Source organism: Herpailurus yagouaroundi, unplaced genomic scaffold (genome assembly GCF_014898765.1).
Source record: "Herpailurus yagouaroundi ecotype Mexico unplaced genomic scaffold, PumYag 211, whole genome shotgun sequence".
Classification (NCBI taxonomy): domain Eukaryota; kingdom Metazoa; phylum Chordata; class Mammalia; order Carnivora; family Felidae; genus Herpailurus; species Herpailurus yagouaroundi.
The window spans coordinates 7,642,468-7,670,408 of NW_024412442.1; the positions used below are offsets into that span (position 1 = coordinate 7,642,468).

At 45.9% G+C, this 27,941-nt stretch overlaps 2 long non-coding RNA genes across 2 annotated transcripts; one reads left to right on the top strand and one right to left on the bottom strand.

The window, feature by feature from the left end:
• Positions 1-20,037, bottom strand: LOC121016576 (uncharacterized). The gene is made up of 3 exons (XR_005784366.1): positions 19,949-20,037; positions 18,735-18,847; positions 1-152 (listed from the first exon to the last, which is right to left on the bottom strand). It is a non-coding gene; the product is annotated as an uncharacterized LOC121016576 (long non-coding RNA).
• Positions 19,802-27,941, top strand: LOC121016575 (uncharacterized). Its single transcript, XR_005784365.1, has 2 exons — positions 19,802-20,074; positions 24,401-27,941. It is a non-coding gene; the product is annotated as an uncharacterized LOC121016575 (long non-coding RNA).

Here is a 27,941-nt window from a genome sequence, read left to right on the forward strand (position 1 = left end):
TTATGTTGCAACATTTTTTAAAAAAAGAAAGATAACAAAACCCAAAGAAACATCTTGTGTTCCCAGTGGCAGAGAGTGGTCCTCACTCCGCGAATGTTATTAGATACAGAAAGACAACAAACCTTCGGTTCATAGCAGGGAATCCTGGGTACCTATTAGGAAATAATAGAATAAATTATAAGCCCTCCAGGAAAATGAAACAGAGGGCCCTGGCTACAAAGAGAAACCCAAGTGGTGGAGACGCTCTGCATGTAATTTTCATAACTTATCACAAAATAAAAATTCTTAGGACTTTCCGAAATTCTGGAAACTTAATTGAGTTTGATGTTAGAGAAACTCTCTTGTTGTTTTCAAATTAAAAAAAAAAAAAGAAAAAGAAAAGAAAAGAGAAAAAATAAAAGACACCCTATGTTTTGCTTTCCTGCGCTGTGATGAGCGCCAGAGAGCTAGGCTTTGGGGACTAACTGGTGACACCAGGCGGGAAGGCTGACCTCCGGGGGGCGGCCCGGGCGGCGGAACGGCCTCGATCCTAAAGTGGATGTTGGCCAAAGCAGCCAGCCCTGTGCCTGTGAAAATATAAGCTCAGTCTGGCATATGGGATTAGAGAGGGATCATGGAACCTCAGACATTTCCAAGAAAAATGAATAATATAAGCCCCGGCCTTGGACGATCTGCAGCAAATTACTCCCCCTTTTCCACGATGGCAGGCGGGTGCCGGGATGTGGGCTGCAGGTGGGAGGCACACTGTCCTGGGGTTTTGTTCTGTTCTCTAGGCTCCCATTAGGCACCAGAAGTATCCATTTCCTGGCACGAGCACGGGTGTCCGATTCAGTCTTTGCGTAACTTGGACGGCTGGGTGGGCCTTGAACTATCCGAAAGGGCCGATGGGAACCCCACTGTTATGACAGGCTCTGCCTGACCCAGCCTTCCCGTTCCGTCTCTCCGACTCTGGGTCACCGGAGAGGGCCCACACTGACCTGTCCCTCCTCAACTCTCAACCTGTGACCCACTTTGAATATTGCCACCAGATTCGACGTCTTGAATGACCGTGTAGAATGAGGCACTCGGTCTCAGAAGTCGACAAGGATGCCCCTTTGTTTCCAGGAGGGCCCTCGAACCCTCCACCTCAGAGAAGCCCATGTCCTTCAAACCTTCTGATCGTGCATTTCTTCAAATCTTTGCCACTCTCCTCCGCGGGCGTGGAATATTCCCTTTGCGCCAGCCCCACTGCCCATCACCTGCCCTGTCCAGACCTCCCAGCTCTCAAGGATTCTCCTGCCATAGCTTGCTTGGATCGCACAGTAGCTGCCCTTCCCCGTGGGAAATCAATTGCGCCTTATTTCCTCTTCCTCTTCAGCACATTTTTGCACACTTGCGTTGGCGACACTATCAATTTCTTCCTCTCCTGTATCTCTCAAAAGGGTGAGAACATCGTAGACGTTTAATAATTATTTATCGAGTAAATGAATACATAACTCAATGGTATTGGATAACACTAAAAACATTCTTGTTATGTGAATAAAATGTCATGTTAGAAAAGTTATAACCCAGCCCCGTTGTTGTTATTTCCAAATCTGAATTTGATCTACAAATAGGTCAGTGTGTCCGCCCCGCCCCATTCCTTGTTCTAAGCTGCAGCAAGAGAAGATACCGGAAATATCTTTCATCGGCGGAATATTCCTGCTGTCCCTCCTCTGCTTAGAGACCTACCGTGATTTCCTATGGGGACCGCGTCCATTTCAAACCGGCCCCTCTACTTCTCCCGTCTCCTGACTCCTTGCTTTTATCACCTCCCAGAAAGCTTAGCTGCCTGGTTCCTACCTTATTCGGCTTCTGGATTCTGACCTCATTTCTGGGGAGGGCTGACCGGCCAGCCTTTGCCACTTCCCTCGCCGTGGCAGAGGGCTCCCTTCCCTGCCTTCTGGGCACAGAGCTAGGGCCCTCTGAAGTTTTATCTTTAAAGCTGTGTAAAAGCTCCTTTTAAGCTGGAGTACCAAACAGGCGGGGGGGTGGGGGGGTGCGAAATCTGACTTACCATTCAGTGTCTATGACTTGTGAGATTAAAAAATAAACAAAAGCAGGCATACTTGAAGCGTTAAAGGCACATCAATGACTTCCAGCTTGTGCTATTTCCTTTTGAACTGTCGTCTTGTGCATGGTGCCGTCTCCCTGCTCCTCAGTGCCTTTTCCCCCTTTGGGGGTCTGACCCCGCCCTCCCGGGGAATCTCGGGGACAGGAAGCCCGGAAGAGTATGGCAGTCCCTGAGCCGAGCCGGCACCCTCATGACTCGGCACACCCATCTGCCCATGGTCCCTGATTCACAGGTGAGGGGGCTGGTGACAGCAATCCACACCGATGAGTGTGGCTGGAACGCAGCCCCAGGCCTCGCTTTCCCCCTCGGCTGGCTTTTGCTTTGAAATCCGCTTTACTTTCCTTGGAGGCAGCTCCACAAAGGGGCCAAGCATCGTAGGCCATCTCATGGTCAGGGTCAAATCTTCAGGTATGCTTTAGCCCAGAGACTGCTGGGGTCAGGCACTGCACTCTCTGAACTTCCCTGGGACTTCAGTGTCATGGAGGGGACAGGGCCCTGCTCACGGTGGGGTTGAGCATCGGTGAGAAATACACAGGCCAAAAGAACATTATGGTTAAAGGGATCGGAGAGACCAGTCTTCCTTAGATGGATGAGAAAACTGGGGCCCACCTGTTTCTGTAAAATCTTTCTGGGGGTTTCTTATTCACCCATTCATTCCTTCTGCCAACATTTATTTAAAGCTTACTACGTGCCAGGCCGAGGGTCCAAGGTCCCGTGCTGAGGCAGAACTGGGACCAAGAACTCCGGCTTTCTCATCCCTCGAAGTACTGTGCCCCCTACAATATATAACAAGCCAGTATATTCTTTAATCACTTGACCATTTGTCGAACACCTACCAAATTCCATGCACTGTGTATAAGTGTGGGATGTAATTATACTATCTTGGAAGACACGTGATGCGTGAGCAAACCGAGGTCCAGAGAGGTTGCACAGCATGCTGGATCCTGAAGGAGCCAGGGCTGAGTTGGGGGTCCATATGACCACGAAGTCCAGTCTCCTTTCGTGGTTCCTTTTCACCTGGCCCCCAGACTCCCCGCTCCCCACCTAGGGCTCCACTTTTTTTCGCCACCACGCCTTGGCGAATGCAGTTCCCCTGCTTGGCCGTGCCTTCTTTTCTCCCCCTCTGCCTAACTACCCCTGGGACTCACATCTTGATGAGCTCAGACTTTGGGAATGTTTAGGGATGATGAAATCTGGCCACCAAGGCTTCGCTCAGCTGAGCTTGCTGTTTAGGGGGACATCACTCCTTCGAACGCGTTTTCTTTTGTCTGGCTTTACTGACAAGCCCAGGTCAGACCGGCAAACAGGATGGCTGCAAAAACGTGTGTCACTGGCCCTTTAGAAAAACGAAGGAAGACCTTGACCTGACTTCTTTCCTCTCGTCTGGAATAAATTGCTACTTGCCTGGAGGAGGTGGTGATTTGCTATTACCGGCAGAGTCGGGGAAGGCTCTGAATAATCAGATATTCCAATGAAGAGAGTGGCGTTCCACGGATCATCAGCTTTCAAGGAATTAGAATGAAATGCACTTCACACAAACACTGTACGAAGCATAATGTAATTTGCTTGCTGGTGTTTGCTGCTGATCCTGGGATCACCGATTACCACTTGCCAGGAGTTGGGGTGTTATGGAAAGAGCACTGGAAACCAGGTAATTCTGCCACTAACCTGCTAAGGGATTTTGAGGCATTCACCCTTTCACTTCAAAGTCCCATTTCCTCTTCTTCACGTTTTCCTCAAACGTGGTGGGTCGGACTCCGTCTGGTATGCGTGTGGCAATCGAGCCATCGTTCCCTGCTCCTGGATCCGGATCAGACATCGCTAATCGATTGTGGCACTTTTTCCTTCGATCTCTGACAGCCCCTGGATCCTTCTAAGCCCAATATTCCAACAGGAGCCTTCAGTCGATTAGAGTTGGCACAGGAAATAAAATCTATTTGCCGTCATTGACCTAGATGACCCCCAGGGTCTCAGCTTTCATGAGTTGCCTGAAGCGAATCGTGCCGGATGGAAAGCTGGATGCTGGTTTATGGTGTTATGAAAGCACTAAGTATTTGACCACTCGACTGAGGTTTTCTTCTTTCTTTTTTATTCTTTTCCTTCAATTCACTGATACCCAGGCCAAGGTGGCTGCTAAAAACGATGGTAGGAATCATATCTAAAATCCTCGATGGGTGGGCGCAAGTGAAGGGTGGTGACAAGGGAGGTCTGGTCAGCGGGGCTCTATGCCTAAGACTCAACTCAACTGTTACCTTCTCTTTGAAGCCCTGTTTCCTAAAAGAAATAGGCAGAAATGGTCAAACCCACATCTGAATCCCCCAACCCACAGCACTAGGCTGGGACGTGTCATTTTCTGGGACGGTTAGTGGAATGTGAAATACAACCCCCCCAAGTAGATTATAAGCCTCTTGGAATCAGGGAGAAGCTTCTAGTTATTTTCTGGATTCACAGCCTGATTCCACAACCAATAGGCTGTTTAACCTCTGAGAAGCTGTTTGATTTCTCTCTGCCCCAGTTCTTAATTCATCAAACGGGGAAATCATAACAGTCTATACTTGAGTTCGTCCAGCATATCAGATAAGATCATTGATTTAAGTACTTCCAAGACTGTCTGGTATATTGTTGTTTTTGCTGTTTTTGTTCTTATAAAATCACAGCCTAGCACGATGCTTGATGCAACAGGGGCTAACATAGGTTGACTAATTTCATTTTTAAATGACCATTAGAGATGAATATCCACCTTTTGAGACTGATCCAAGAACCATCAGAATGACATTCAGGGCGCCTGGGTGGCTCATTCGGTTGAGTGTCCGACTTTGTCTCAGGTCATGATCTCACGGTTCATGGGTTCGAGCCCCGTGTGGGGTTCTGTGCTGACAGCTCAGAGCCTGGAGCCTGCTTTGGATTCTCCCTCTCTCTCTGTTTCTCCCCTGATTCTGCTCTGTCTCTGTCTTTCAAAAGTAAATAAAAATGTTAAAAAAAATAATAAAAAAGAAAGACAAATATGACAGGGTCTGTCCACAAGATGGTGGGGAACTGAATGAGCAAAGTTAGCACAAAGGGTCTAGATCCATCTGCTTCCGAGGCCACTAGAAACTGCTGAAGGGAACCACGTGACAAAGAAGGAAGCTCTACTCAGTTTTCTGGGCTTGAGAAATTTTTATTCTTCTAGAATCTTCCATTTTTTGAAGACTATTCACGAATCCTGAAAGCACTCTGTGAGAACACGTCACTTTTATCTCATTGTGTCCTCAAACACACTTGTGAGCTCAAGCTCAAAACAGCGTCATGCCTATGTGACTAATGAGGGGAGTCTGAGGCCCAGAGAGGTTATGTGACTTGCCCAAGGACACACAGCTTGCGAGGGACAGAGCTTGGTGCTTAGACTCTCGGCTCCACAATCTCCTCCACTGTCCCTGCTTTCTGTTCTCTCCAAGAGCATTTCAGTTGTGGGGCTCCCAACAGTTTTTTCTAAACAGCATCAAAAAAGCACAATTGTGTCAATTTATTAATGTAAACAATGCGTTGATAAGGGACTTTTATCTTCCTCAAATTCTCCAACCCCATGTGTCAGATTTATTTTGCGGCTACAGGAAACCATAAATGTATAAATGAGCAAAACTTAGTCCCACGAAAGGAGTCCGCAAAGCATGCCTGGGTGTGATGGTGGAAAAAGAGGACAGGAACAGCATATAATGCTTAATGAAACGTGTAAGGGACAGAACTGGGCTTTTATTCGAAACACGATCTTCATTTTGCTGCCAGATAAAATAAAACGAGTATGAAACAGGCACAAACCACCATTGGATGTGTTTCCCAAAAGACTTGGACACAACGTGAAGCCAGGAGTTTGCATACTGTTCATTTAAAAACGAATACAAGGTTATGTACCTTCTAAGCAGACGGGACTTTTAGTTTTCTTTTCCATGGTGGGGATAAAGTTGCAAGGGACCATTATCGATTCATCCCTCCTTTCTCCTGGAGACCAGGATGTAAGAGACCCATCTTCCAAAGCTGTACCCCACCATGACTTGCAATGGGTGGGTCTCAGTCACCAGATGCCCCAATGTCTGGGCAGAGTATAAGCACACCATTTGCTAGACAAATTGTGTTATTAAGGATTGAATCACCTCCTTCTTCTCTGAGCTACTTTGAGTGGATGTTTGCTCCTGATATCCAAAGAAGTTTTACTTGGCATCATGCAGCTTCCTCTAACTGACATCTAGGTCGGTGGCTCATTCCAACCATCAGGCAAGTCTTCTTTATTTTAATTTTTAATGGGATGATTGATTGCGTGTTGAACATGTTCCAGAACCCGTGCACAATATTTTAGTGCCTGATCTCATTTAAGCCACGCAACAATTTGGGTCAGTACAGACAACTGAGTATACTCAACCATCAGCAACGAACACCGTTTTAACCCAAGCCAACTGAGTAGAAACTAAGAATGAGAGTAGGAACAGGTGAGCTCACCCAAGTTCATGCAGGAAGTACATGACAGACTTACTGTTGGAACCTAGGACTGGGCACGCCCTTTAACTTTTCTTAGCTTTGGTTTCCTAACTGCATCATGGGACAGTAGAGTTTGCAAAGAACAAATGTTTTGAGATCTAAGGACACACACATATAAATGTGCCTAACACTGTGCCTGACATTCAGGGCTTGCTGAATATTTGTTTAAAATAACAGTAAGGCAAGGATTCTTAATTGGGGTTCATCGATGGGCTCCAGGAGATCTGATTACTCTCCCAAATTATATGCGGCATTATATATATATGTCAATGCCCATTTCGGGGAGGTGGGGGTGAGTGTCTGTTTTCAACAGTCTTCACACAGGTCTGTGCCGCCCCGCAGCCCCACCCAAAGTGAAAACCATCCACTTAAGATTCTCTTTTGCCCCAACTCATCACTTAGTCCCAAGAAGGAAGAGTTTTGCGGAGTTGTGAGCCACATGGAAATTTCATGCGAACAGTAAAAAGAGAAGTGCCTGACTTTTGCATGGGAGACCAGACCCTCTGGGCTGTGTCCAGAGTCATTTCTCTCTCTTGGTATCTGTGTGGCTGAAACTGTTAACACCAGGCTGCTTCCTTGGGAGATATTTGAGGAGAGGTGGAGGCCTTTTAGGTCTCTCTGTACCAGGCAAATAAATCCTCTTGGGTTCCTGGGTCTGAGCCTCATTAGTCAGGGGATAGGTGCCAAAACCTAGGGTGTGATCAAGTCTTTCTTTGCCAGATTACCTTATCGGGATCTCACTGGTGGTGGCTTTTTAACAGGAGAGAATTTGGATGTCAAGGTTTCATCTGATTTTCTCTCTGCCTCTCAATAGAATAGTTTAGTATTTTCCCCCCATCCTTTGTGATCTCTCTCCCTCTCCCCCACCCCCACCCCCCACACACACAGTAGCAAAATCTCAGATGGAAGGCTTCCAACCATTCCACTGGCTTTAACTGATAAAGATCTAGGCAATTACATTTTCTCTTTTAGCTTCAAAATTTGGGAAAGCAATTTCACGAATAAAATAAGCCATTTTTGTCTCTTTTTAACAAATAATCCAAATAATAGTACAAAACATTTATTGAGCGCTTACTTTATACTAGTAACTCAACTAGTGTGTTACGTGCATCATTATTATTATTCCTCTAACCACCCCCGTGAGATTGGACATGTTATTATGCCCATTCATAGATTAAGAAGCCTTGGAGAGGATAAAGAACATATCCAGAGTCACCTGGGTGGGTATCTTACTGGACACTTCAATTACTAAATTGTCACTGATTTGCCTCATGCAACAGTAGAAAGTGTGTGGTGTATGAGTGGAATGCCATCTGTGAGGACACTGGGTTTAATTTTCATGACTCCCACAGCAGGATAAATCAATTCTCAATGTTTCCATCCAACAAATCAGGCATCCTAATACCTGCCTCCCACTCCGTCAATGATGAGACTTCTTCCTGAGGGTACACTCACGCCCCCCAAAAAAAGACTTATTCAGCTTGGTTCTTACGTTTCAGATTCTTAGAGGTCAGCCAGCAATGACATACCTTCTGAACTCTGTGGGGAAGAAAATCCAGATTTGTTACTCTACTGAGCCAGCAAGTGGTAGAAATTAAAGTTTCAAGAACACCCCGTATCTTCTCACTTCCCTACTCATTGAAAAATGGAATTGTTGTATTAGCTCGGGCTGCCGTAACAAGATAGCATGGATGGGGCGCTGAGACAACAGACATTTATTTCTCATTGTTCTAAGAAGTCCAAGATCAAGATACTGGCCGATCTGGTTCCTGGTGAAGGCCTTCTTCCTGGTGTAAAGATGTCACCTTCTTGCTGGTCTTCATCTTTCCTCCTCTTCTTATAAAGCCATGGGTACCATCACGAGGGGCCCCAATCCCCCAGTCTCCCATCTAGGTCTAGTTGCTTCCTAAAGACCTAGTATCTCTGAAGAACCATCATACTGATGGTTGGAGGAACCCAATTCAGTCCATAGCAATTGTGGTTTAAAACAACTGGGGACCAATATAGGGCTGTTGACATTATTTTACTAAATAAGTACTTATTTAATTAAAATTAATTAAATGTGATTAGTTAACACGGGAACAGACCGGACAAAGGTCCTTTAAATGAAATGCACTTAGATCAATAAAATATCTACTCCGGCATCCTAATATTTTTGCCTCCTAAGGACTGATGAAAATTGCCATGAAATGAATTTTGTGAACCATTGCTGTTGAAAGGTTTTGTATGAGTTTACAACTAAAGAGACAGAAAGCTTGCTTTGTTTTTTAACAAACGTATTTTGAGTTGGACTAATTTAATTTGTTCACTCAGTTTTCCTAATTTTCGAACCGTTGGGGTTCTGCTCTGAGGCGATACTTACAGACGAAGAAATTGGGAACAGTCATTGGTGGACATTCCAATGTAAGACAGGTTTATTCAATTTCAAGGACATTCAAGTGAACAATTTTATCTCTCCTCTATTCATGGTTTATAAAATCCTTGGTTATTCAGTGTAAAACGTTGACTTTGATCTTTGATGAATATTAGGCTTATAGGTATGAACCCCTATAATTAATGTCTATCCCAACTAACCACATGCCTCTGGATGTAGTTGGAGAAGAATTTCAGCTATCTAAGACTCAGGACATCCCAGCTCCAGCTGGGACTTCAAATGGTGTTTCCAGAACACAAAGAACATTTGATAAAGCTGGAGAGAAATATTTTTTGAAAATGTGTCACCAGGCAGCTTGGGAGTGATTTCACAGAACCATCCTACAGGGTATGAATTTAACCTTTGATCTCTGAAATGAAGGTCAGCAAATTTGTTTTTGCTTTGCATCTTTTATAGTCAACTCAATGTCTGGGTAAATGGGTTTCTGAGGAAGAGACTGTGCTTGTGGTTAAGTGATACTTTCACTCTACAATTTTTAGTCACTTAACCCTCTCTTCCCTGAATTAAATTCTACTGCTTCCCTCAACTTTATTTATTTATTTTTTTTGTATGTGTGAGAGGGAGAGATCTAAATCTTAAGATGTAATATATTAGAAGGGGGCGATATCATACTGTACTAAAACGTCCAGAAGTAATAAAATGTCCAACAAAATGTTTCAGTTATTTTTTTCTTCTTGGAGACAAACACATAAAAAGATGCTGTTTTTTATCTGTCAGTTCAGCTGATGTCTTCTTGCTAAATAAATAAAGTTTTATTGGAATGCAACCAGGCTTATTCATTTACGTATTTTCTCTGGCGGCTTTCATGCGGCAACGACAGAGTTGAGTAGTTGCAACAGAGACTGTTACGTCCCACAAAACCTAAAACATTTGCTTTCTGGGTCTGTACACATGTTTGCCAACCCCTGCTTCAAATCAGAGAAAGAAGCTTGGAGTGGTGACTTCGTGAAAATACATCCTTAGCCCAGATACAGCAATGGCTTGGAGGTAAATGACGATGGATGGACACTGGTTTTAATTCAAATATTCACTTCGCAGAAAGAGTCAGAATAACATCAAGCTGATGAAAAGAACAATAGTCGGGCATGTGTTGTAATGAGATATAGACGTAGCAGCCAGATTTACTCCTCTGATTCTCCGGCAGCCTATCTAATAAAAATATGTTATGGGAGAGATGAACCCAGAATCTTCAGCTAATGTCAGCCATTTGGGAATATGAGTTTCTTCTCTGCAGCAGATGTGTGGCTCAAAGTTCATCACAAGTGCGCTCACAGGGAGAGCACAGTATGTGTTGCTCTGTGGGGGACCAGCACTGGCCTGTCAATGGAATAACGAATTTGGGTAAAGGACACAGTGGAGGTGGGGCCAGGCTAGAACTTAGAACCAAACAGTTTTAACCCTTTCTGGGCATGACTTTATTTACTTAAAAAAAAAAAATCTTTATTTATTTATTTTCGAGGGGGAGGAGGAGCAGAGAGAGAGAGAGAGAGAGGGAAGGAGGGAGGGAGGGAGAGAGAGAATCCCAAGCAGGTTCCGTGCTGGCGGTGCAGAGCCAACGCAGGGCTTGAACTCACAAACCGTGAGATGCTCTCACAAACTGAGAGTCTGATGCTGAAATGACTGAGCCACCAGACGCCCTGACTCTATTTACTTTTTAAATAACGATGATTCTAAGAAATGCCTATAGAATTTAAGGCCAGCCATCCATCAAGGGCCACGGGTTCCAAGCTCCAATCTCCACTCTCCTGTCTCAGAAGTGGACTGCGTAGGCTCCCTCAGCTTCGCTCTCAAGCCCAACCTGCCCGGCACCCATCTTCTGCCTGGAATTGTACTTCTTTCCTGGAAGAAGAAGGGCAGAGACCCACCAACGGGCTTGTGCATTGTCGGATTTTCTGTTTTCTGTAGGACGCTGCTTTGCCCTCTTTGGGTCCTTCCTCCCTACAGACTCTTTCCATCTTCCTAGCAAACATGCTTGGGTCTCGCCTGCCTGAAAAATACGAAAAATCAAAACCTGGAATAAAAGCATCCCATCCTTGACTTTGTGGTTCTCTTTGCTACCTTTCTTCCTACCGGCTCTCTGTTAGCAAGGGCAGGACGAGGTTATGATGGCAAACACGCCCTCCATCTTGGCATGACAAGAATGTGTTGCTTCTTTGTGCCCCTAGAAGAGCAGGTGACTCTCCTCAAGGATAGTTACCCTTAATTCAGTGACTCGCAATCAAGGGTCTTCAGTCTTGGATTTTCTTATCTATCCAATGAAACCTCTTCCATGACCACTGTGGCAGGGAGAGGGAGGTGGAAGATGCAGGCATGGGCTTTTCACTGCCCCATTTCAAAAGTGACTCGCTGCACATTTCGCCAAAGAGCTGTCATATATGTCTCCTCCGAACTGCAAGGGCGCCATCTTCCATGTGCTGGGGAGGGGAGCAGAACCAGGGATTGGGGATTCAGTAATGCTTTCCACGGAGTCCAAACTTCTGTAAGGAGGTGCCTACATGGTGTCATGACTTCTCCAGGGTCCTCTCACTGCCCTCCAGCCCATATCTTCAGTTGCCTTTGTCACCATCACTCCACTCAAATTCCTTTTAAAATAATCTCTTCTTACATGGGTCTTCTAGTTGTATATCTAAACATATTTTCTGTGCTATTTCTTCTTTTGTTCCTATGGAATTTGACCGACACTTCAATCCTCTTCTTCCTAAATCCCCTTTTTGGCTTGCATGACAGCATTTATAGCATTCTGAGTTTCCCCATGTCCTTTTTTACCCACTTTGTTTGCAGAATCATTCAGTAATTTCTCTTGCTCTCCTGCCTGTTCAATGTAGAGAGTCCAGGAGGCTCCTCTCTGCACTCTGTCTTTGTGCCCCCTTGGGCTTCAACATTTTTACTCTAAGCAACTCCCCAGTCCATCCATCTGTCCATCCATGCATCCATCCACCCATCCATCCATCTGTCTATCCATCCATCCATCCATCCATCCATCCACCATTCCATCTATCTGTTCATCCACACATCCATCCATCCACCCATCCGTCCATTTGTCTATCCACATACCCATCCATCTTTCTATCCACACATCCATCCATCAATCCATCCATCCATCCATCCATCCACACATCCATCTGTCCATCCACACATCCATCCATCCATCCACCCATCCATCCATCTGTCCATCCACACATCCATCCATCCATCCACCCATCCATCCATCCATCTATCCACACATCCATCCATCCACCCATCTATCCATCTGTCCATCCATCCATCCATTCATCCACCCATCCATCCCTTTCTCCAGATCTTCAACTATAAAAACTTCAAATTTTCACCCACATTACACTTGCACCTCTAAATTAATGTAATGTCATAGTTTTTTAAAAAAAGCAAAAACTAAACCATGACCTTTCTCCTGACCTAAAAATTTCTGTTAACAGAACTGTATAAGTTAGAATGCTAGGTGATGCAATGGCTACTCGTGACAGAATAGCCCAACTCAATTGGCCTAAAATATAAGGACATTTATTATCTTCTGTAAGGAGAAGTCTAGGTGCTTCTCTGGGCTCTGGCCTGCTCTGTAGGTCAGTTCTGACTCATGTTGGTCCTGTCATGGTAGGTTGATATCCACAGCAGCTCCAGTGACCATATTAAGATACATCAGCCTCCAGAAAGAGAAGCCAGCTCTTCTCTGTGTGTGTTTTTTTAAAGAGTGATAAAATGTTTTCCAGGAGTCTCTCTAGAAGTCTTCTTTTTGGTTCTTTAAGGAAAAATTAATAACTGCTTTATTGATATGTTATTTGCCTACTAAATAATTAACCAATTTAAAATGTACAACTCAATTATTTTTAGTACCATCACAAAATTGGCAGCCACCACCACGATTAATTTTAGAAAATTTTCGGGGCGCCTGGGTGGCTCAGTCGGTTGGGCGTCCGACTTCGGCTCAGGTCACGATCTCGCGGTCCGTGAGTTCGAGCCCTGCATCGGGCTCTGCGCTGACTGCTCAGAGCCTGGAGCCTGTTTCAGATTATGTGTCTCCCTCTCTCTCTGACCCTCCCCCGTTCATGCTCTGTCTCTCTCTGTCTCAAAAATAAACGTTAAAAAAATTTAAAAAAAAAGAAGATTTTCATTGGCCTTGACGAAATCCTGTATCCATTAATGATCACTTCCTATGTCCCTCTGCACCCCAGCCCCTGACAACTATTTTCTGTCTTTAGATGGATTTGCCAAATCTGGACAGTTTGTTTAAATGGAATCATATAATATGTGGTCTTTTGTGTGTGAATTTTCACTTAGTATAATGTTTTGAGGCCTCTCCATCTTTACCATGAATCAGTATTTCATTCTCCTTTTATTGTCAAATAATATTCCACTGAATTGATATACCACAATTTGTTTATCCATTCCCTAGTTGATGGACATTTGGGTCGTTTCTGCTCACTTGCTTCTTTTCGCCAAGAATTTTTGCCATATGCTCGTGCCTGGTCTGGTTACTGGCAAGAAAATGGAGCCACCTGGACGTCTTGGACAAATCAACACTCCACCCCCTGTCCCCTGGGGCTAAGGATAGATGCATCTTCTCTGAAGCAGTGGCCAGTTAGAGGAGGGTGAATATTCAAACACAATGTTAGAAGGGAAGGGTGATGGGGAATGTGGGATAGGAAAAAACAAAACAAAACAAAACAACAGGGTCTGCTACAACAAACAACCAAGACTTTTAATCCTGAAATTTTGGCTCTTTCTTCTTCCTGGCCAGTGATCCAGTAGGTAGCCAGTGATCTTTTCAGTGTTTCTTCCCTCCCTCCCTTCCTCTCCCCTTCCCTTCCACAACTTTCGACCTCTCCCCAGCCCCACAGTCATATTACTGTCCACCTACTTTTTTTTCTAAGAGTCTCCTGCTTACCCTAGGCTTTCCGTTGCGTCCATCTTACACATCTTGGCAAGAGCAACATTTTCCACATCATGCATCTCCTAGAAACATCAAAGCCCCTGTTCAAAAGTTTTCACAGCAAAACTGCCTGGAAAACCAGGCCCCAATTCATCATGCGCACATTTACAATTGACCGCGTCATAGCTTCAATGATTTTTTTTCTTTAAGTTACAAGTGCCTTTCTCTCTTGATGACAATCCCACCCATTCTTTGAGGCGTCTCAAAGAATATTAGCTAACACGTATTAAGCGGTTGTCATTTGCCTGCACTGCTCTAATACTTACTGAGATTATTTCACTGATTCCTCGTAAGAAATCTGAGACCCCTCCCCATCTCCCCCTCCTTCTTTCTCCTTCTCCTTTCTCTCCAATCCCTTAAAGCACTCTTCAGACTCCCCATACACGCTTATGGTGACCTGACCCATGTGGTGACCTGATCACTGACTTGACGGTGGTGGTTCAGCTAGGTGCTGCGGAACTGAATGAGGCAGGGCCACGGGGACAGCGGTGAAGCCATCTTCCCACCAAGTCGCACCTCCTAGTGCGCAGGGCCTGACGGCCTTCTAGAATCTGTGTTCCCACGTCTCCAAGCTCCAGGCTTGAGGAGACTCCACTCCAGACGTCACCTGCCATGTGGAACATACCACAGACAGGCAATAATAATAACAGTGGCTAATATTAAAGGAGCAGCCACGATATGTCAGGCACGGTGAGGAGCACCGAATGTGCTCCCGTCTTATGGCACTCCTACCTCAGCCACCCCTCGAGTACCCTCATCTTATCAGTGCGGAAACGGGGGCCCAGAGAGGGTAAGCAACTTGGCCGACGTGGCACAGGCAGGATTCCAAACCAAGTCTGCTTGACTCCAACCCCCCTATGCTTTGCCTCCCAGCCCCAACATGCTGCCTCCACAGCGGGCAGGCCTGGTGGGATCGTGGTCTGAAAGCAATTAGCCCAAGCAGCTCTCCAGCAAACCCCAGAAACAATCCAATCTGTAGCAGGGGAGGGGAGAGCCATCTTAAAAGAGAAAGCCTTTTTCCTCCCCAGCTGGTTGAGGGGGAGCAGTTTGCCACAGGCTGCTGAGGGCAAGGAAGGGGCGGAATGTTCACTGAATGTTCATTCTCCCAATTGTTTGTCCGTGACATTGAGCTCACACTCCAGGGAAAATGCAGGGCCTGAATTGAAATGTCGTCCAAAGCCATTCAGCCGGGGCTTTAAAAGACGCTTTTGTTGGTGAAAAATCTCTTGACTGTCCTGACTCTCCCTGGGCTCCGGATTGCCTGATAAAATACGGGATAATCAGCTCATCTTGAATTTGAGATAAATAACAAATATTGTTTTAGTAGTATAAGTATGTCCCATGCAATATTTGGGACACACTCAGATGAAAACTGAATTCATTGTTTATCTAAAATTCCAATCGAGCTGGGCATCGCGTATTTTTATTTGCTAAATCTGGCAACCCTGCCTGGGCTTTAAGGAGAAGCCTGTTGCCTTTTGCCTTGTGCCCAAGCAGAATCCAACAGGTTATGTCATTCTGGTGAGCGGAATCCCAGGACACGTTCTGGAAGTTGAGTGCTTACGCTTCCTCTACCTTGAGCAAACTTTTAAAAAATGATGTAGGCTTTGTAAGTAATAACAGCGGTAACCATAATAATCCTTTCGGGAACCGGGAGATGTCCTGAGGGTTTGGGGGGAATCCACTTTCCACTGAAGTCCTGGAAGCTGCGTGGCACCATTCGCATTTAATAAAGAGCAGCCCCAGCGTCTTGTGCGGGAGGCCCTGGTCCTCCCCGGACGGGAGGCTCCTCTCCGAGACCCCTGCCCATGGAGTGTCAGGTGCAGGAGAGGGAGGAGGCTTCTGGGCCCGTTCTGCATCATCTCTTCCACTTCAGTGCTCCCTGCTTCCCTCTCCGCTGGAAATCAGAGAGCACATTCTTGGCATCGAGACTCTCCCCCTTGGACCCTTCTCTCTTCTCGGTTCCTGGCACAGCGAACTTGGCCGTTTGCTGCAGTGATGAGTCGTTCCAGAGAGCGCCCCGTCTAACCAGCAGCAGGCCAGCTGTCAGAACAGCCTCTTCCAAAGGGAAGACGCCCTGGGAGGGGGAGGATTTGCCAAGCAACTAAGTGTCCCCATGTTTCCAGGTGTTTAGTATATGTTTGTGGGTGTGCACAGCGGGGAGAACAAGGACCCATTGTGTGCCGGACCCTGGCGCTGGCTGAGGGCCTGGTAGGCAGGGTGGGTCACGATTCGCTGCAACTCAACACGTTTTTATTGAGCTTCTGAGCCCGAGGCCCTGCACTCAGCCCATAAGAAATGTAAAGATAAGGCTGATCTCTGCTTTCAAGGGACTTAAAATCAAATACAGGATAAGGCAAAGAGACAGCAGTGTGATTTGCAGAGCAGGCTAAGTACCCTCAGAGGGGTAAAAGCCAAAGTTTTTAAGATGTTCAAGACAGAGTGAAAACATCTGCCTGGAGGAGAGTCCGGAGAAATGTGACAGAGGTGGCTTTCAAGATGAGCTTATTTTTTAAAATTTATTTATTTTGAGAGGGGGGGGGCAGGCAGAGAGAGAGGGAGAGAGAGAATCCTAAACAAGATCCGTGCTGTCAGCGCAGAGCCCGATGGAGGGCTCGAACTCACAAACCGTGAGATCACGACCTGAGCCGAAATCAAGAGTCAGAGGCTTAACTGACTGAGCCGCCCAGGCGCCCCTCAAGATGAGCTTTGTAGGGTGGGTGAGATTGCATCAGGTTGTGCTTGGCTGGGAGGACGTAACTGACGATTTTTTTTTGTTGTGGTTCACACAGGAATAGATCCCATTCCTAACATAGATCCGAAAGGAACGCCACTAATGGTGATCGTGGTCATACACGGGTAGTACTCAAAGCAGACAAGCAAGAACAATTTGATTATAATGCTTCCTCGCCTTGCTGTAACCTCGGTGGTCTCAGTGGCTGACGAGGACAGCTAGAGCAAAACACCAAGCCCACATCCACCTGGCAGACATCGTGTTAGGTGATTCACATGTAGTCTCTTATTCCGTATGAGTGCGTGGCCACTGCTTGGGTAATATTGTCGTCTCAATTGCAAGATTCAGAATGTAGTCAAGTGAGTTCATACAAGCCCACGTCGCCCACCCATCCACCCAGATGCAAGCCTTCTTCCTTTATAGCGGGTGTTATAAAGCCATTCATCTACTCTGTTTTTCCCTCCACGTTTTTTTAAATTGATTTGCGGTTTGGGTCCATGTGTGGAGAGAGTAAAAATGACCAATAAGACTAATGTATAACAAATTGCTGTTTTTTCTCCTTTATATTGCAAAAGTCTTGCACGAGTGGAATCCTGTTGTAGGGAATTTCACTATAACACGGGTGTTGGATTTGTTCGTAGTGGTGCCATTTTGAACTCTTGTTATCACTGCAGGCTGCTGCGTATGCAGATGTCACACACTTAATCAAGAAGTCATGGATAGTAAGGTTTTGGTAGTCTCTGATGACTATTTGTCCATCTCTTTAGCAATTTTTTAAAAAAACTTTTAACGTTGATTTGTTTTTGAGAGAGAGAGAGACAGACAGACAGACAGATCGATAAAGCAGGTGCAGAGGAGGGGTAGAGAGAGAGGGAGACACAGAATGTGAAGCAGGCTCCAGGCTCTGAGCTGTCAGCACAGAGCCTGACACGGGGCTCGAACTCACGAACCGTGAGATCATGACCTGAGCCAAAGTCAGATGCTTAACTGACTGAACCACCCAGGTGCTCCTAAGAAACAATCCCCTTCAACTAGCCTCCTCCCCCCAGATACAACAAGGAGTGGAGTACCACTCCACTAGGTACATGATTGCTTTCTCTCAGGAGGGCCCCTGTGTGAGCTCATCAGAGAGACAGTGGCAAGAGTGAGGGCTCTCCCAAGATCCTGGGCAAGTTACTTACTCTCTTCTCACTTCAGTTTTCCCGTCCAGTACATGGGCATCATACTGTTGTTTCCAGAGCTGGTATGAAAATTCATTTCTTCAACCAGAGGTACTGAGCACCTCTTCTGTGCCGGCTCTCTGCAAATAACAGCCTATGTCCCCTGCCTCGATGGAGTGACCACGTGAGAAGGGTCACAGCAGAGCCCACACGAGCTTGAGGGAGGCTACCGTCCTGGTTATGAGAAGTGCAAGCGTCTCAGCATTCTTTGGGAAGAACATGCCATGTGAAGCACCCCCCAGTAGGGCGCTATTTAGGAGTTCTCAGATTTAGGTAGACCCCAGAGTGAGCTTTTTCTAGGCCTGGAAGCAAGATGCAGGTGGGCAAAGCAGGCATCGATAACAACAATGCCTCATAATGGAGAGGTTTTCAAAGTAGATTCCTAAGGTTGGAAGTTGTTTTTCTTTTTAATTTTACCATATTGACATATCTGTTATATGTACATGCCTGTAGTTAGCAAGTGGTTCAATCATGCATGTGGATACTTCAACAAAGAGGTTTTTTTTCTTTTGTTCTTTCTTTGCCTCCCTCCCTCCCTCCTTCCGTTCCTTCCTCTCTTCCTTCCTTCTTCCTTCTTTCCTTCCTTCCTTCCTTCCTTCCTTCCTTCGAAAAGCATCAACACTAGATCTTACACTCTGAAAATCCTAATTAGTTCGTCAACAAAGGACTTGTCATAACCCTCCATCTACCACAGAAATGGCAGTCGTAGTCCTACTAGAAATTAACCAATGTCTCCATCAATCAACGGAAAATGTCACTGTGGTGTTGCCATATTGGGGGTGACAATATTTACATACCTGTTATCTTACTTTACCACGTAAAAACACATTATTCCCTCTGAAATATTGATGTCCGAAGCTAACTTGAGACCACGCAGAAGATCTTCTAGGACATTTCTTCTCAGTACAGACTATAAAAAGTAACAAAAACCGAGAACAAACTGAGGGTTTATGGGGGGTGGGAGGGCGGGGTGGGTGTTGGGCATTGAGGAGGGCACCTGTTGGGATGAGCACTGGGTGTTGTATGGAAACCAATTGGACAATAAATTTCATAAAAAAAAAAATTAACAGGGAATGACGCTTTTTGTGTCCTGGATATTTAAATGCCATATGGTGCAACCAGACTGTATTTCTAGTATACGTCAATGAACAAATCAATCGCTCCACAAACAGTTATTGAGTATGTGCTTTGTGCAAGATTCCATGTTGGATCCTGAAGGAGTTACCGACCCACACCCAATTTAAGTCAACAAATAACAAGACAGAATGTTTCCCTTTGGGAACCACGGATTTGGGAGCGATCACAAGAAGTTAATTGACAATTCAAAGCCAAGAGACAGTTGTTCCTTTCAAAAATGACCAACAGGAGAGTCCTGGGAGGGCTTTGTGAAGAAAGTTGGTCTTCAAACAGAGGTAGGGTTGAGGTGACTCATTTTGTAAAACTCGTATAACAAATTAGGGACACATGTCTTCCTAGCAGCTTCAGCTGCCATGTGGTGCAAAACAGACTGTATTTCTCATATTTATCAGCTAACAAATTCATCCGTCAACAAGCATTCCTTGAGTATCTGCTTTGTGCAGGAACCATTGCTGGATCTTTTACATTTGTTTTTTAATTTTGGAACTTAATGAATTTCAAAACATATGTGTTGAATATCTGAGGACAGACTTTCAACCTCTGTAGTAATGTTGTGGGGGAAGTTGAGCCCAGGTCCCTAGAGCTAGCCTCCCCCTCTCTTCCCAGAGCCTCAGAGGCTATGTAGTTGGCATCCCCCATAGGATAGATCATTTTAAACCCACAGCGTAAGAATGATGGCATTCTGCTGAGCCTTTCTCCACTCATGGGAACTTTGCATCTGAGTAAAAGGGAAGCCAAGACCAGGAAGCTGATGAATCTCGAGGGGCTACTTCCTTAAACTTTAAAGAAGCGAAGGTCCCTGGGTCAGACAGTGGAGTTGCTTCGGTTTAGAAGGAACTCATGCGTGATAACCAAAGCGAAAACACAGACTTACTCCTCGTTGGTTTCCAGGTTCCCTGGACCTGAGCCACGAATGAAGAAGGGGTTGGTCCGTCAGGAAGGAAGGATGATTGGAGGTGCCGTGGAGCCGCCATGTTTGATGAGGCTGGGAGTGGCTGAGGTTTGGAAATATTTTTCTGCCTAAAGCTCTGAGATTGCATAGGTTTTCTTAGCCCTGCGGAATTCCTCTAACTGCCTGGGGATTTCTAGGTTTCTAAGAAGCTTGAGGTGGTTGTTAACCTAATACCCAGTTGAAGGGAGCCAAGACAGTCTTTCCATGCCAGCTGTGTAGTAGGCTGTCTTCTTAAAAGGCTCTTTAAAATCAGGCGCGTAAGGGAATCCTTCTTTCCAGAACTAGGGCGTCTGAAACTGGGTCAATGGTTCTCATCCCCATCTTCCAGTTTGCTTTGCTGAAGCACAGTGTAAGCAAATAAATATCAATGAATTGCTTAATGATTTTCATAAGGTCCCATATTTTCAAGGCAAGGGGCTCTCCTGAAATGTTTGATCTACTCCGTAGGAATCTGTTTTCCAAATGGCCAGCACATGTTGAGGCCTGCTGCCCTCCGGGTTACAGGAAGATGCCTTTGATGGGTTAACCGCAGAGCAAGTGAGCTCTTTTTAAGTCCTTTTCAAAAGTTCCTTTGTCTTGCTGTGGATCTTGCCACTTGCATTGGATCAGCGGGAGACCGCTCCTGGCAAAGGGTTCTAGTACATTCTCCCTCTGATCCGGGTTGGGTCCCTGGGTAATGCCATCTGTAATCTGGAGTCCCAAAGGTTGGAGTTTAAGCACGAGGCAGCTGGGAAACAATTACCGAGCTCTAGGTGGGCCACACACTTTTCCAGCACTGTCCACCCAACTGTGAGGCCGGAATGAATTTCCTTAAAGCCAAATGAAATCACCATCATTCTCAACCATCTTGGGGGAAGGCTGGTCTTGCTATTAACAAAACTTCTTGGCAGCTGCCTGATGCTGCCCTCAGCGGGATATTACTACGTTCGAAGCGGCCCTCCGTGTTCTATGGGCTTGTCTGTTCTTTTCCTGGCCTGGGCGGAAATGCATAGACCATACCTTTCTTGACCCCTCGCGCACGCCTAGTCAAAGGGTGATTCGGTTTGGCTTATTTCTACAGATTCTGAGACACATTCAGGTCACGGCACAATGAATGGACACACAGGGCTATCATCTAGTTGGGTGGCCATATTAGAGAAATTAAGGGCGAAGAAAAAGGCAATCCGGGTCCCTGCCGGCACGTGGGTGCAGTTCCTTGGGGACACAGCAATCGTTGAGGACCAAGAGATTATGTTTTAGTTGTTCTATAAAAACCAAACGTGTTGTGAGCAACGCTGAACTTTCAATCCAAAAGTGTCGTAACTACTTATAAAAACACAGCAAAATGTATCAGAGAATAAGATTTAAGAAAAGAGAAACATCTTTTCCTCTTTGTTCTGTTCTGAATGGTTTTTTTAATCATAACTATTACCGTTATTAGGTACTCCTTCACCCTAGATTGACTATATACTTCCGAGATAACCTTTATTTTTTCTTGCCAGCTGTGATCCTGGGTATTCATTCAAAAGCAACAACTCCTTACTTCTCCATACTCTGTAAACTGCTGGTAGCTTTGGTTCCATCCGGTCAACATTTATCAGGTGGTGACTTGGGCAGGCCCGGTAGTATCTTGGCCTTTAAAAGCAGATGATGTTTCTTTTGCATGCTGTCTCTCTCTCTCTCTCTGTTTGCCTCTATCTCTGTCTCTCTCTCCCTCTCTCCTGATACTAATTTAGGTCCAGTGATGGCCAAAGCTCTTGTTTTCAGGCTGCTGGCACTTAGTTCTCTTCGAGAGTTATTTCCTTCTCAGGCAAGAGAGTCTTGCTAATTTCAGACAAGCCTTCAAACTACATTTTCTGTCTGGACTAATGGAATTACGGTCCACACAGCCACCTAGTCCAGAAATCTGGGAGTCTCTTCTTTCCAACTGTCTTCCCACATCCAATCAACCACCAGCTTCTGTTGGGCTCCTGTCTTGCAAAAAGCCTCATTGCAGAAGTCTGTCCTCCCACACTCCCACTGTGGACTCTTTCCCCACCTTCCACATTGTACCTCTTACCTGGATTTGCCTCCAAATGACCTGCTGATTATTCTCTTTGTCTCCATCCTCTGTCCTTTCCTCATCCGTTCTTGTCCTTTCTCGGGCAAAGGTTATGTTGTTCTTGCCCGAATTACAATGCAATAACCACGAAATCATGCAGCTATGAGTCAAACTCATTGGCATAGCTTTTTTTTTTTTTTTAATTAAGATTAGGTCTAGAATTTTACTGAATGTTTTCCATTATCTATTGTCGTATGTCCGTGAGATAAATTATATGACTGATTTTTGAATGTTAAACAATCCTTGCATGCCATATAAAATATATTTTATATGCTATTTATGCACACACTCACTTTGTATTTCTTGCTTGTATTTATTTAGTATTTTTGGATCTCTGTTTATATGTGAGATTGAGTCATCTTCTGTCCTTGTCTGGCTTCGACATCAGGATTATAATGGCTTTATAAAATATGTTGGGGAATTTTTTTCTGCTTTTCTGTTCCCTAGAATGGTTATTTGTCAGGGGTTATTTCTTTCTTGAATTTCTGGAAAAAATTGTCTGCAAAATCTTCTGGAGCTAGTACTGCCCGTGGTGTATTTTTGACTATTGAGTTCATTTCCCGCCACCACCCGCCTCCCCCCGCCCCATTACTGGTTGTAGGTTTATTCGGTGTCAATTTCTTCTTTGTTAATTTCCATAATTTATGCTTTCTAAAAACTGTGCAGTGTATCTACGGTTTCAAATATATTGGCCTAAACGTTGTTCATGTGATTATCTCATGATTTTTAAATATTTACTTTTTCTGTTTCAATGTCTCTTTTCATATCTAGTACTGTTTATTTCTGCCTCTTAAGAAAAAAATCATTCATGCCAGGAGTTTGTCTGTTTAATTACTTTCCTGAAACAACCAGCTTTTCATTTTGTTGATCAGATGACCAACCATTCACTTCTGACACCATCACAAGAGTAATTTTTAGGAAACCCAAATGCACGTTTGAAGACCCACGCTGGGCTCGCCACCCCGCATCCAGCCTCTGACCCCCTATCTTCTTCACCAGCTCCTCTCACTGCACTGAGCCCCCTTCTTCTCTCCCCTCCAACAACATCAGATTCCTTGGGGGCCCCAAAATGTCAGCTCATTTCATGCTCCGTATCTTTGCACAGACTTTTCTTTTTCCCCCCTCCTCCCTCCAAGCCCCCACGCTATTCATTTGGTCCAAGTCTTTAAGTTCCATCTCAAGTTTTCCTCCTTTGCACTGACCTTGTACCTTTTTTGCATTCCTATTTTTGCCTTCACGTCTGGACCACGAAATCCTTGAGGGTAGGTGCAGTCTATTTTTCATCTTTATTATGGGCACTTTTAACTTCTTTTTCTTACCCCCGTATCACTCCTTTTACAAACAAGAAGCATAAACAGCACAGACGAGATTACACTGTGTCTTTTCCCTCTATTTTAAGAAAGGTTGGCATCCAAACCACTCCACGTGAGATACCAGCTAAATTAACGTCCCTCTTCCTCCCTTGTCAACATGCACTTAGCATTGACCCACCTATTTGCTGACATCTTTAATCTTGCAATTTTTTAAGGCAATATTTATGTCTGGTAAGTTCCAAACTGCTTTATGTCTGGACATCTCAATGCACTTCAAATGCCAGACCAGATCTGAATTGGGCTGTCTAATGTCTTCCTCGTTGAGAGTTTACTTATAAAATTATGCACTGTTTAATGAAAAGGGATGATCGTATTTCACGAGCAAGCCCCCAACTTTCCTATTGAGGCAAAATATTGCAGGTAGGTAATCCAAAGAAATCCCCATTCTAGCTCATAGTTTTTCTCACTAAAGAACTTATAGTTGATAACAGTCAACCTAGATTTGCATACACCAAATAGGATGCTATTTAAAAGATGCTATTTAAAACCACTTCGGCTGAGTAGTTCCCAAGCACAGGAGTTAGGAAGCCTGGCCTTGACCCCCAGCCATACCCCTTCACAGCCCAGCGGGGACTTCAACCCCTGAAAGTCTCGATAGTCAAAGAGTAATGATCATACAGTGACCAAATAGTGATGATTTAGGGCTAAATCATAGCGTTCGCAAGGAAATGCCTTGTGCGTTTCCCAGAGCACAGCAGTCTGGAGCACTGCATTTCAGTTTGAACTTGCACGAGGAGAAGTCACAACTAAGCCTACCGTGCAAATGGTGATTTCTCATTGACAACACTATTACCCAGGCATCCAGCCTTAGCCGATTTAAAGAAAATCCCGCTTTCCTTGAGGCTCCGTTTGCTTTCTAAACTTTCTGGCCCCAACCAACACCCTTTGCTAATCCATTTTATTTTCCTTGTTTTCCTCCAGGGACGACGGATCGGACGTTGGGATTTGGAAGCCCGGCATTCTACGCTGAGCGCAAACAGACCACCGAGTCGGGCCAGCCGGCCCCGCGATGCTCTTTGGTGAATGGTTTCGCATCACCCCGAAGTCAGAGCGTCCCTGTCCTTGCTCTGCCTGCTCGGCACTAACCTGGCCACGCTTATCACCCCAAATCGGGACATCGAGTTTTCCGTTCACGAGAAGACTCCAGCTCACGCGGTGCCTCTCTCCCTCTGTGAAGGCGAGTAACCAAGCCGAAATGTTCAGCCAAAAAAAGCATGTGCTGACATCGCTTTAAAGTAATCATCTCCCCTCAAGGCCGGCCACTCTTTCAAGGGCACCCCATCCTGCCGCTGGGAAAGCAAACCTTTTCTGCGCTCATTCCGGGCCTCCACCGGAACTGTCCGGTAACTGAAAGCCATTTTGGGTTTTAGTCACCCTCCGGGCTACGGGCCCATCACCCATCCACTTTGCTACTGAAATCTGGGGTGAGGAGAGGTCCCGGGGGAGATGTGAAGAGCCAGAGGCTGGCTTTGGCCTGAGCAGCTGAGCCTTGGCCTGCGGCCTTGGCTCCCTTGCCCCCAGGACTCATAGAGCCTTTGCATGTCTGTCCCCACGGCTTCTCTGTGTTCTTGGGGCCCGTGTGGACTGGTGTGGGACAGGAGGAGAGTGAGGGGGACCTGGGCCCCATCCGGGGTCTCCATGCTTCCAGTCTGCCTCAAGTTGACCCATATTCCACATACCAGCTCTGAGCAGGACACTCCTCCTCCCCTTCCTCCTCCTGTTCTCCCTCCTCCCCCTCCTCCTCCTTCCTCGGCCAACAGGGCAGCCAGACCTGCATACCCGGTCTCTCTCGTCAGCCTGCTGGCACGATGGGGCTCAAGGGGGCCACCAGGGGGTGAGCCCCCCCAGTCTGAACCTCCTGGCCTCCCCCCATCGCGTGCCCTCCAGGAGCACGGCAGTAACCAGAAGGGTACGGAAAAGTCCATCTCTTGGGCTTGTTCACAATTATTTCCTTCCAGCCTTGGTTTTTGGAATGTTTTGCTGCGTTTCTTTTGAGTGGGCAGATGGCAGGATGCTGGAGGTGTAAAACAGCTATGAAAAACAAGATGATTCCGACAGAAGGAGTATGTACAGCCCCTGCTGGACCATCCCGATATTAATCAGGAGAACTGGCTTTTTGTTTTTGTTTTTGTTTTTTCCCCTGGGATCTTTAAAGTTTGCATGCCTTCTCTCTGCTTTCCAAAAAAAAAAAAAAAAAAAAAAAAAGGATAATACGTAAATGCACCACTTTAAGGGCTTCAGCTGGGAAAGCCGGTGTCATTTTTGGAATTCAGTTTATTGTGAGGATGAGCTCAAGCTGAAGGACCTCAGAGCAGGACCCGTGGCTTTGGGGAGGAACGCGAAAACGGAGCTTCGGGAGAGAAAAGCCGACGGCGGGTCACCAGCGATGATGCCCGTCCATGGTGCAGGAGCCGTGCCTGAAAGAGATAATTTCAAGTTGAGCTGTGGTTTACCGCAGTGTCCTCGTGATCGGCTGAATGGTCAGATGTCAGGGGTGACTGAAAATAAGTTCATTTTCCCACAGTGAGAGAAAAAAGAAGAAGGAGGGGGAAAAAAAAAAAAAAAAAGGAACAGCCCTGCCCATATGAAACAAATACTTGCACATTTCAGAGTCTGGCCGGAGCAGGCTTGAACGTGCTCCATCACGCATGTGACTTTTGTGAAGCCAGCCGGGGAAGAAACGACAATTTTTGCCCTGGGTTAGCCTAACACGTTACCCCTCCCCCGCCACCCCCGTTGAGCACAGACGGTCTTTCACGGGGCGATCGCTGCGCCCCACTGTTGGGCCAACTCGGAAGATCTTTGGGGAACGAGGGTGGCGCGTCTATGTCATTATGTCGCCGGTGGGGATAAGGGAAGGACGGGTGGAGCGTCTGGTGATCCCACCCCGCGAGTGTGGGACTGAACACCGACCAAGGGTTCTCTAGACCTTCCTACCCGACCCTCCGGTGCCTCCGGGCTTTACGGAGGTGCGCGAGCTGGGTGTGCGTGAGGGCTCTGGGACTCAAAGTGTTAAAGTGTCCTCTGCAATGGCGAAAAACGGCTTAACCGCAGACTCATCCTGTGTTGGCCTAGTTGTGTGCTTCTGTGTGTGTGTGTGTGTGTGTGTGTGTGTGTGTAATTTTTTCTTCCTTTTCAGATACTATTCTCTTTCATGATCTCATATCCTAAAATGTCTCCTTTCTGATTCAGTGAGAGGGATTCCATGGTTCACCACCCAGCACAGGGTACTTCCTTCCATCACAGATGCCAGAAAAGCACTGAAGATCTCAAAGGTGGAAACGCAGAGCATCAAAGCACTGATCGGAAGGCCAGAGGCTTGATTTGGAAATCACACACCAGGCAGCCGCAAATCCCGCGTCCCGATGCCTTTTCTTTTCTCTTGTCCTTTTGTTCCTAATGCAATGCATTCTGACCCCATCTCTTCCATCCCACTGAGCCCGCAGCACCTTGAGCGATTCAGTGGCTGTAAACTCCCCTGCCGACTTTGTTTTGGCTGGAATCGCAACCCATATATGGGAGAATCCAGCCGAAACATCACAGAGCTAACAGCGCGCCTCCGTGCAGTGGTGGCCAGTCAGCAGAAAAAGGTGACATCATGGCTATTCCAGGACTTCAGGTCTGCAGCACAAAGTGACTTCCCTGCTCTACATCAGAGTCAGAACTTGGATTCGAGACAAAAACAACTCTCCCTTCCCATAAATATCTGCTCTGGGGCTCAAGACTATTCGAAGCGCAACGGCTCAGAAATGGTCCCTTTCCTTGGAGACCCGTCTGATTTTCCAAATCCAATCACAAACTTTTTAATAGCATGTCATGAACCTCTCAGCTCATTATTTCTCTTCAAAGCCTTCTGGTTTGCCAGCTAAGAGCCTGTCAAATGTTGTTTGATGATGTACTACGCCATAAATAAACGCATAGGACATGCTAGAAATCCACCCTTCACTACTTCTGGCTTTCCCGCTAGGAATACTGCCATATAATCAGGGATGTGTGATTTGTGGCAATTGCTCTGAATTGAGGGTTGTTGTTTTTTTGTTTTTTAACGTGTCCAGTGTGTAATGTAGGTAATATAACAGATTTATCACCTTTACATGAATCCCATTTGTTTTTCCTCTTCCTGTTCCTTCTACCCCCTCTCACGGTTAGGACGTTGGAACAAAGAGTAGGAATATAGACAAACCCTCTGAAATAGCAATCACGGCCTTACCCCTTCCTTCCAGCAGGAAATCAAGGCACTGGATAAGTTACTACACCTCTAATATCCACTGTTCCTTCCGATGTTTTTAAGTTGTGAGCAGACAACCATTTTACATGGGTAACTGGCCATGAAGGTCAGCACCAGCAGGGAGGTTACTGTTGTAATCAAATAAAGCTCATAGCCGCTAATCTGACATGTGTTTTGACTAACTGTTTTTCACTGTATGGTAATTAGGCAAACACGACAAGCAGTCAACCCAAA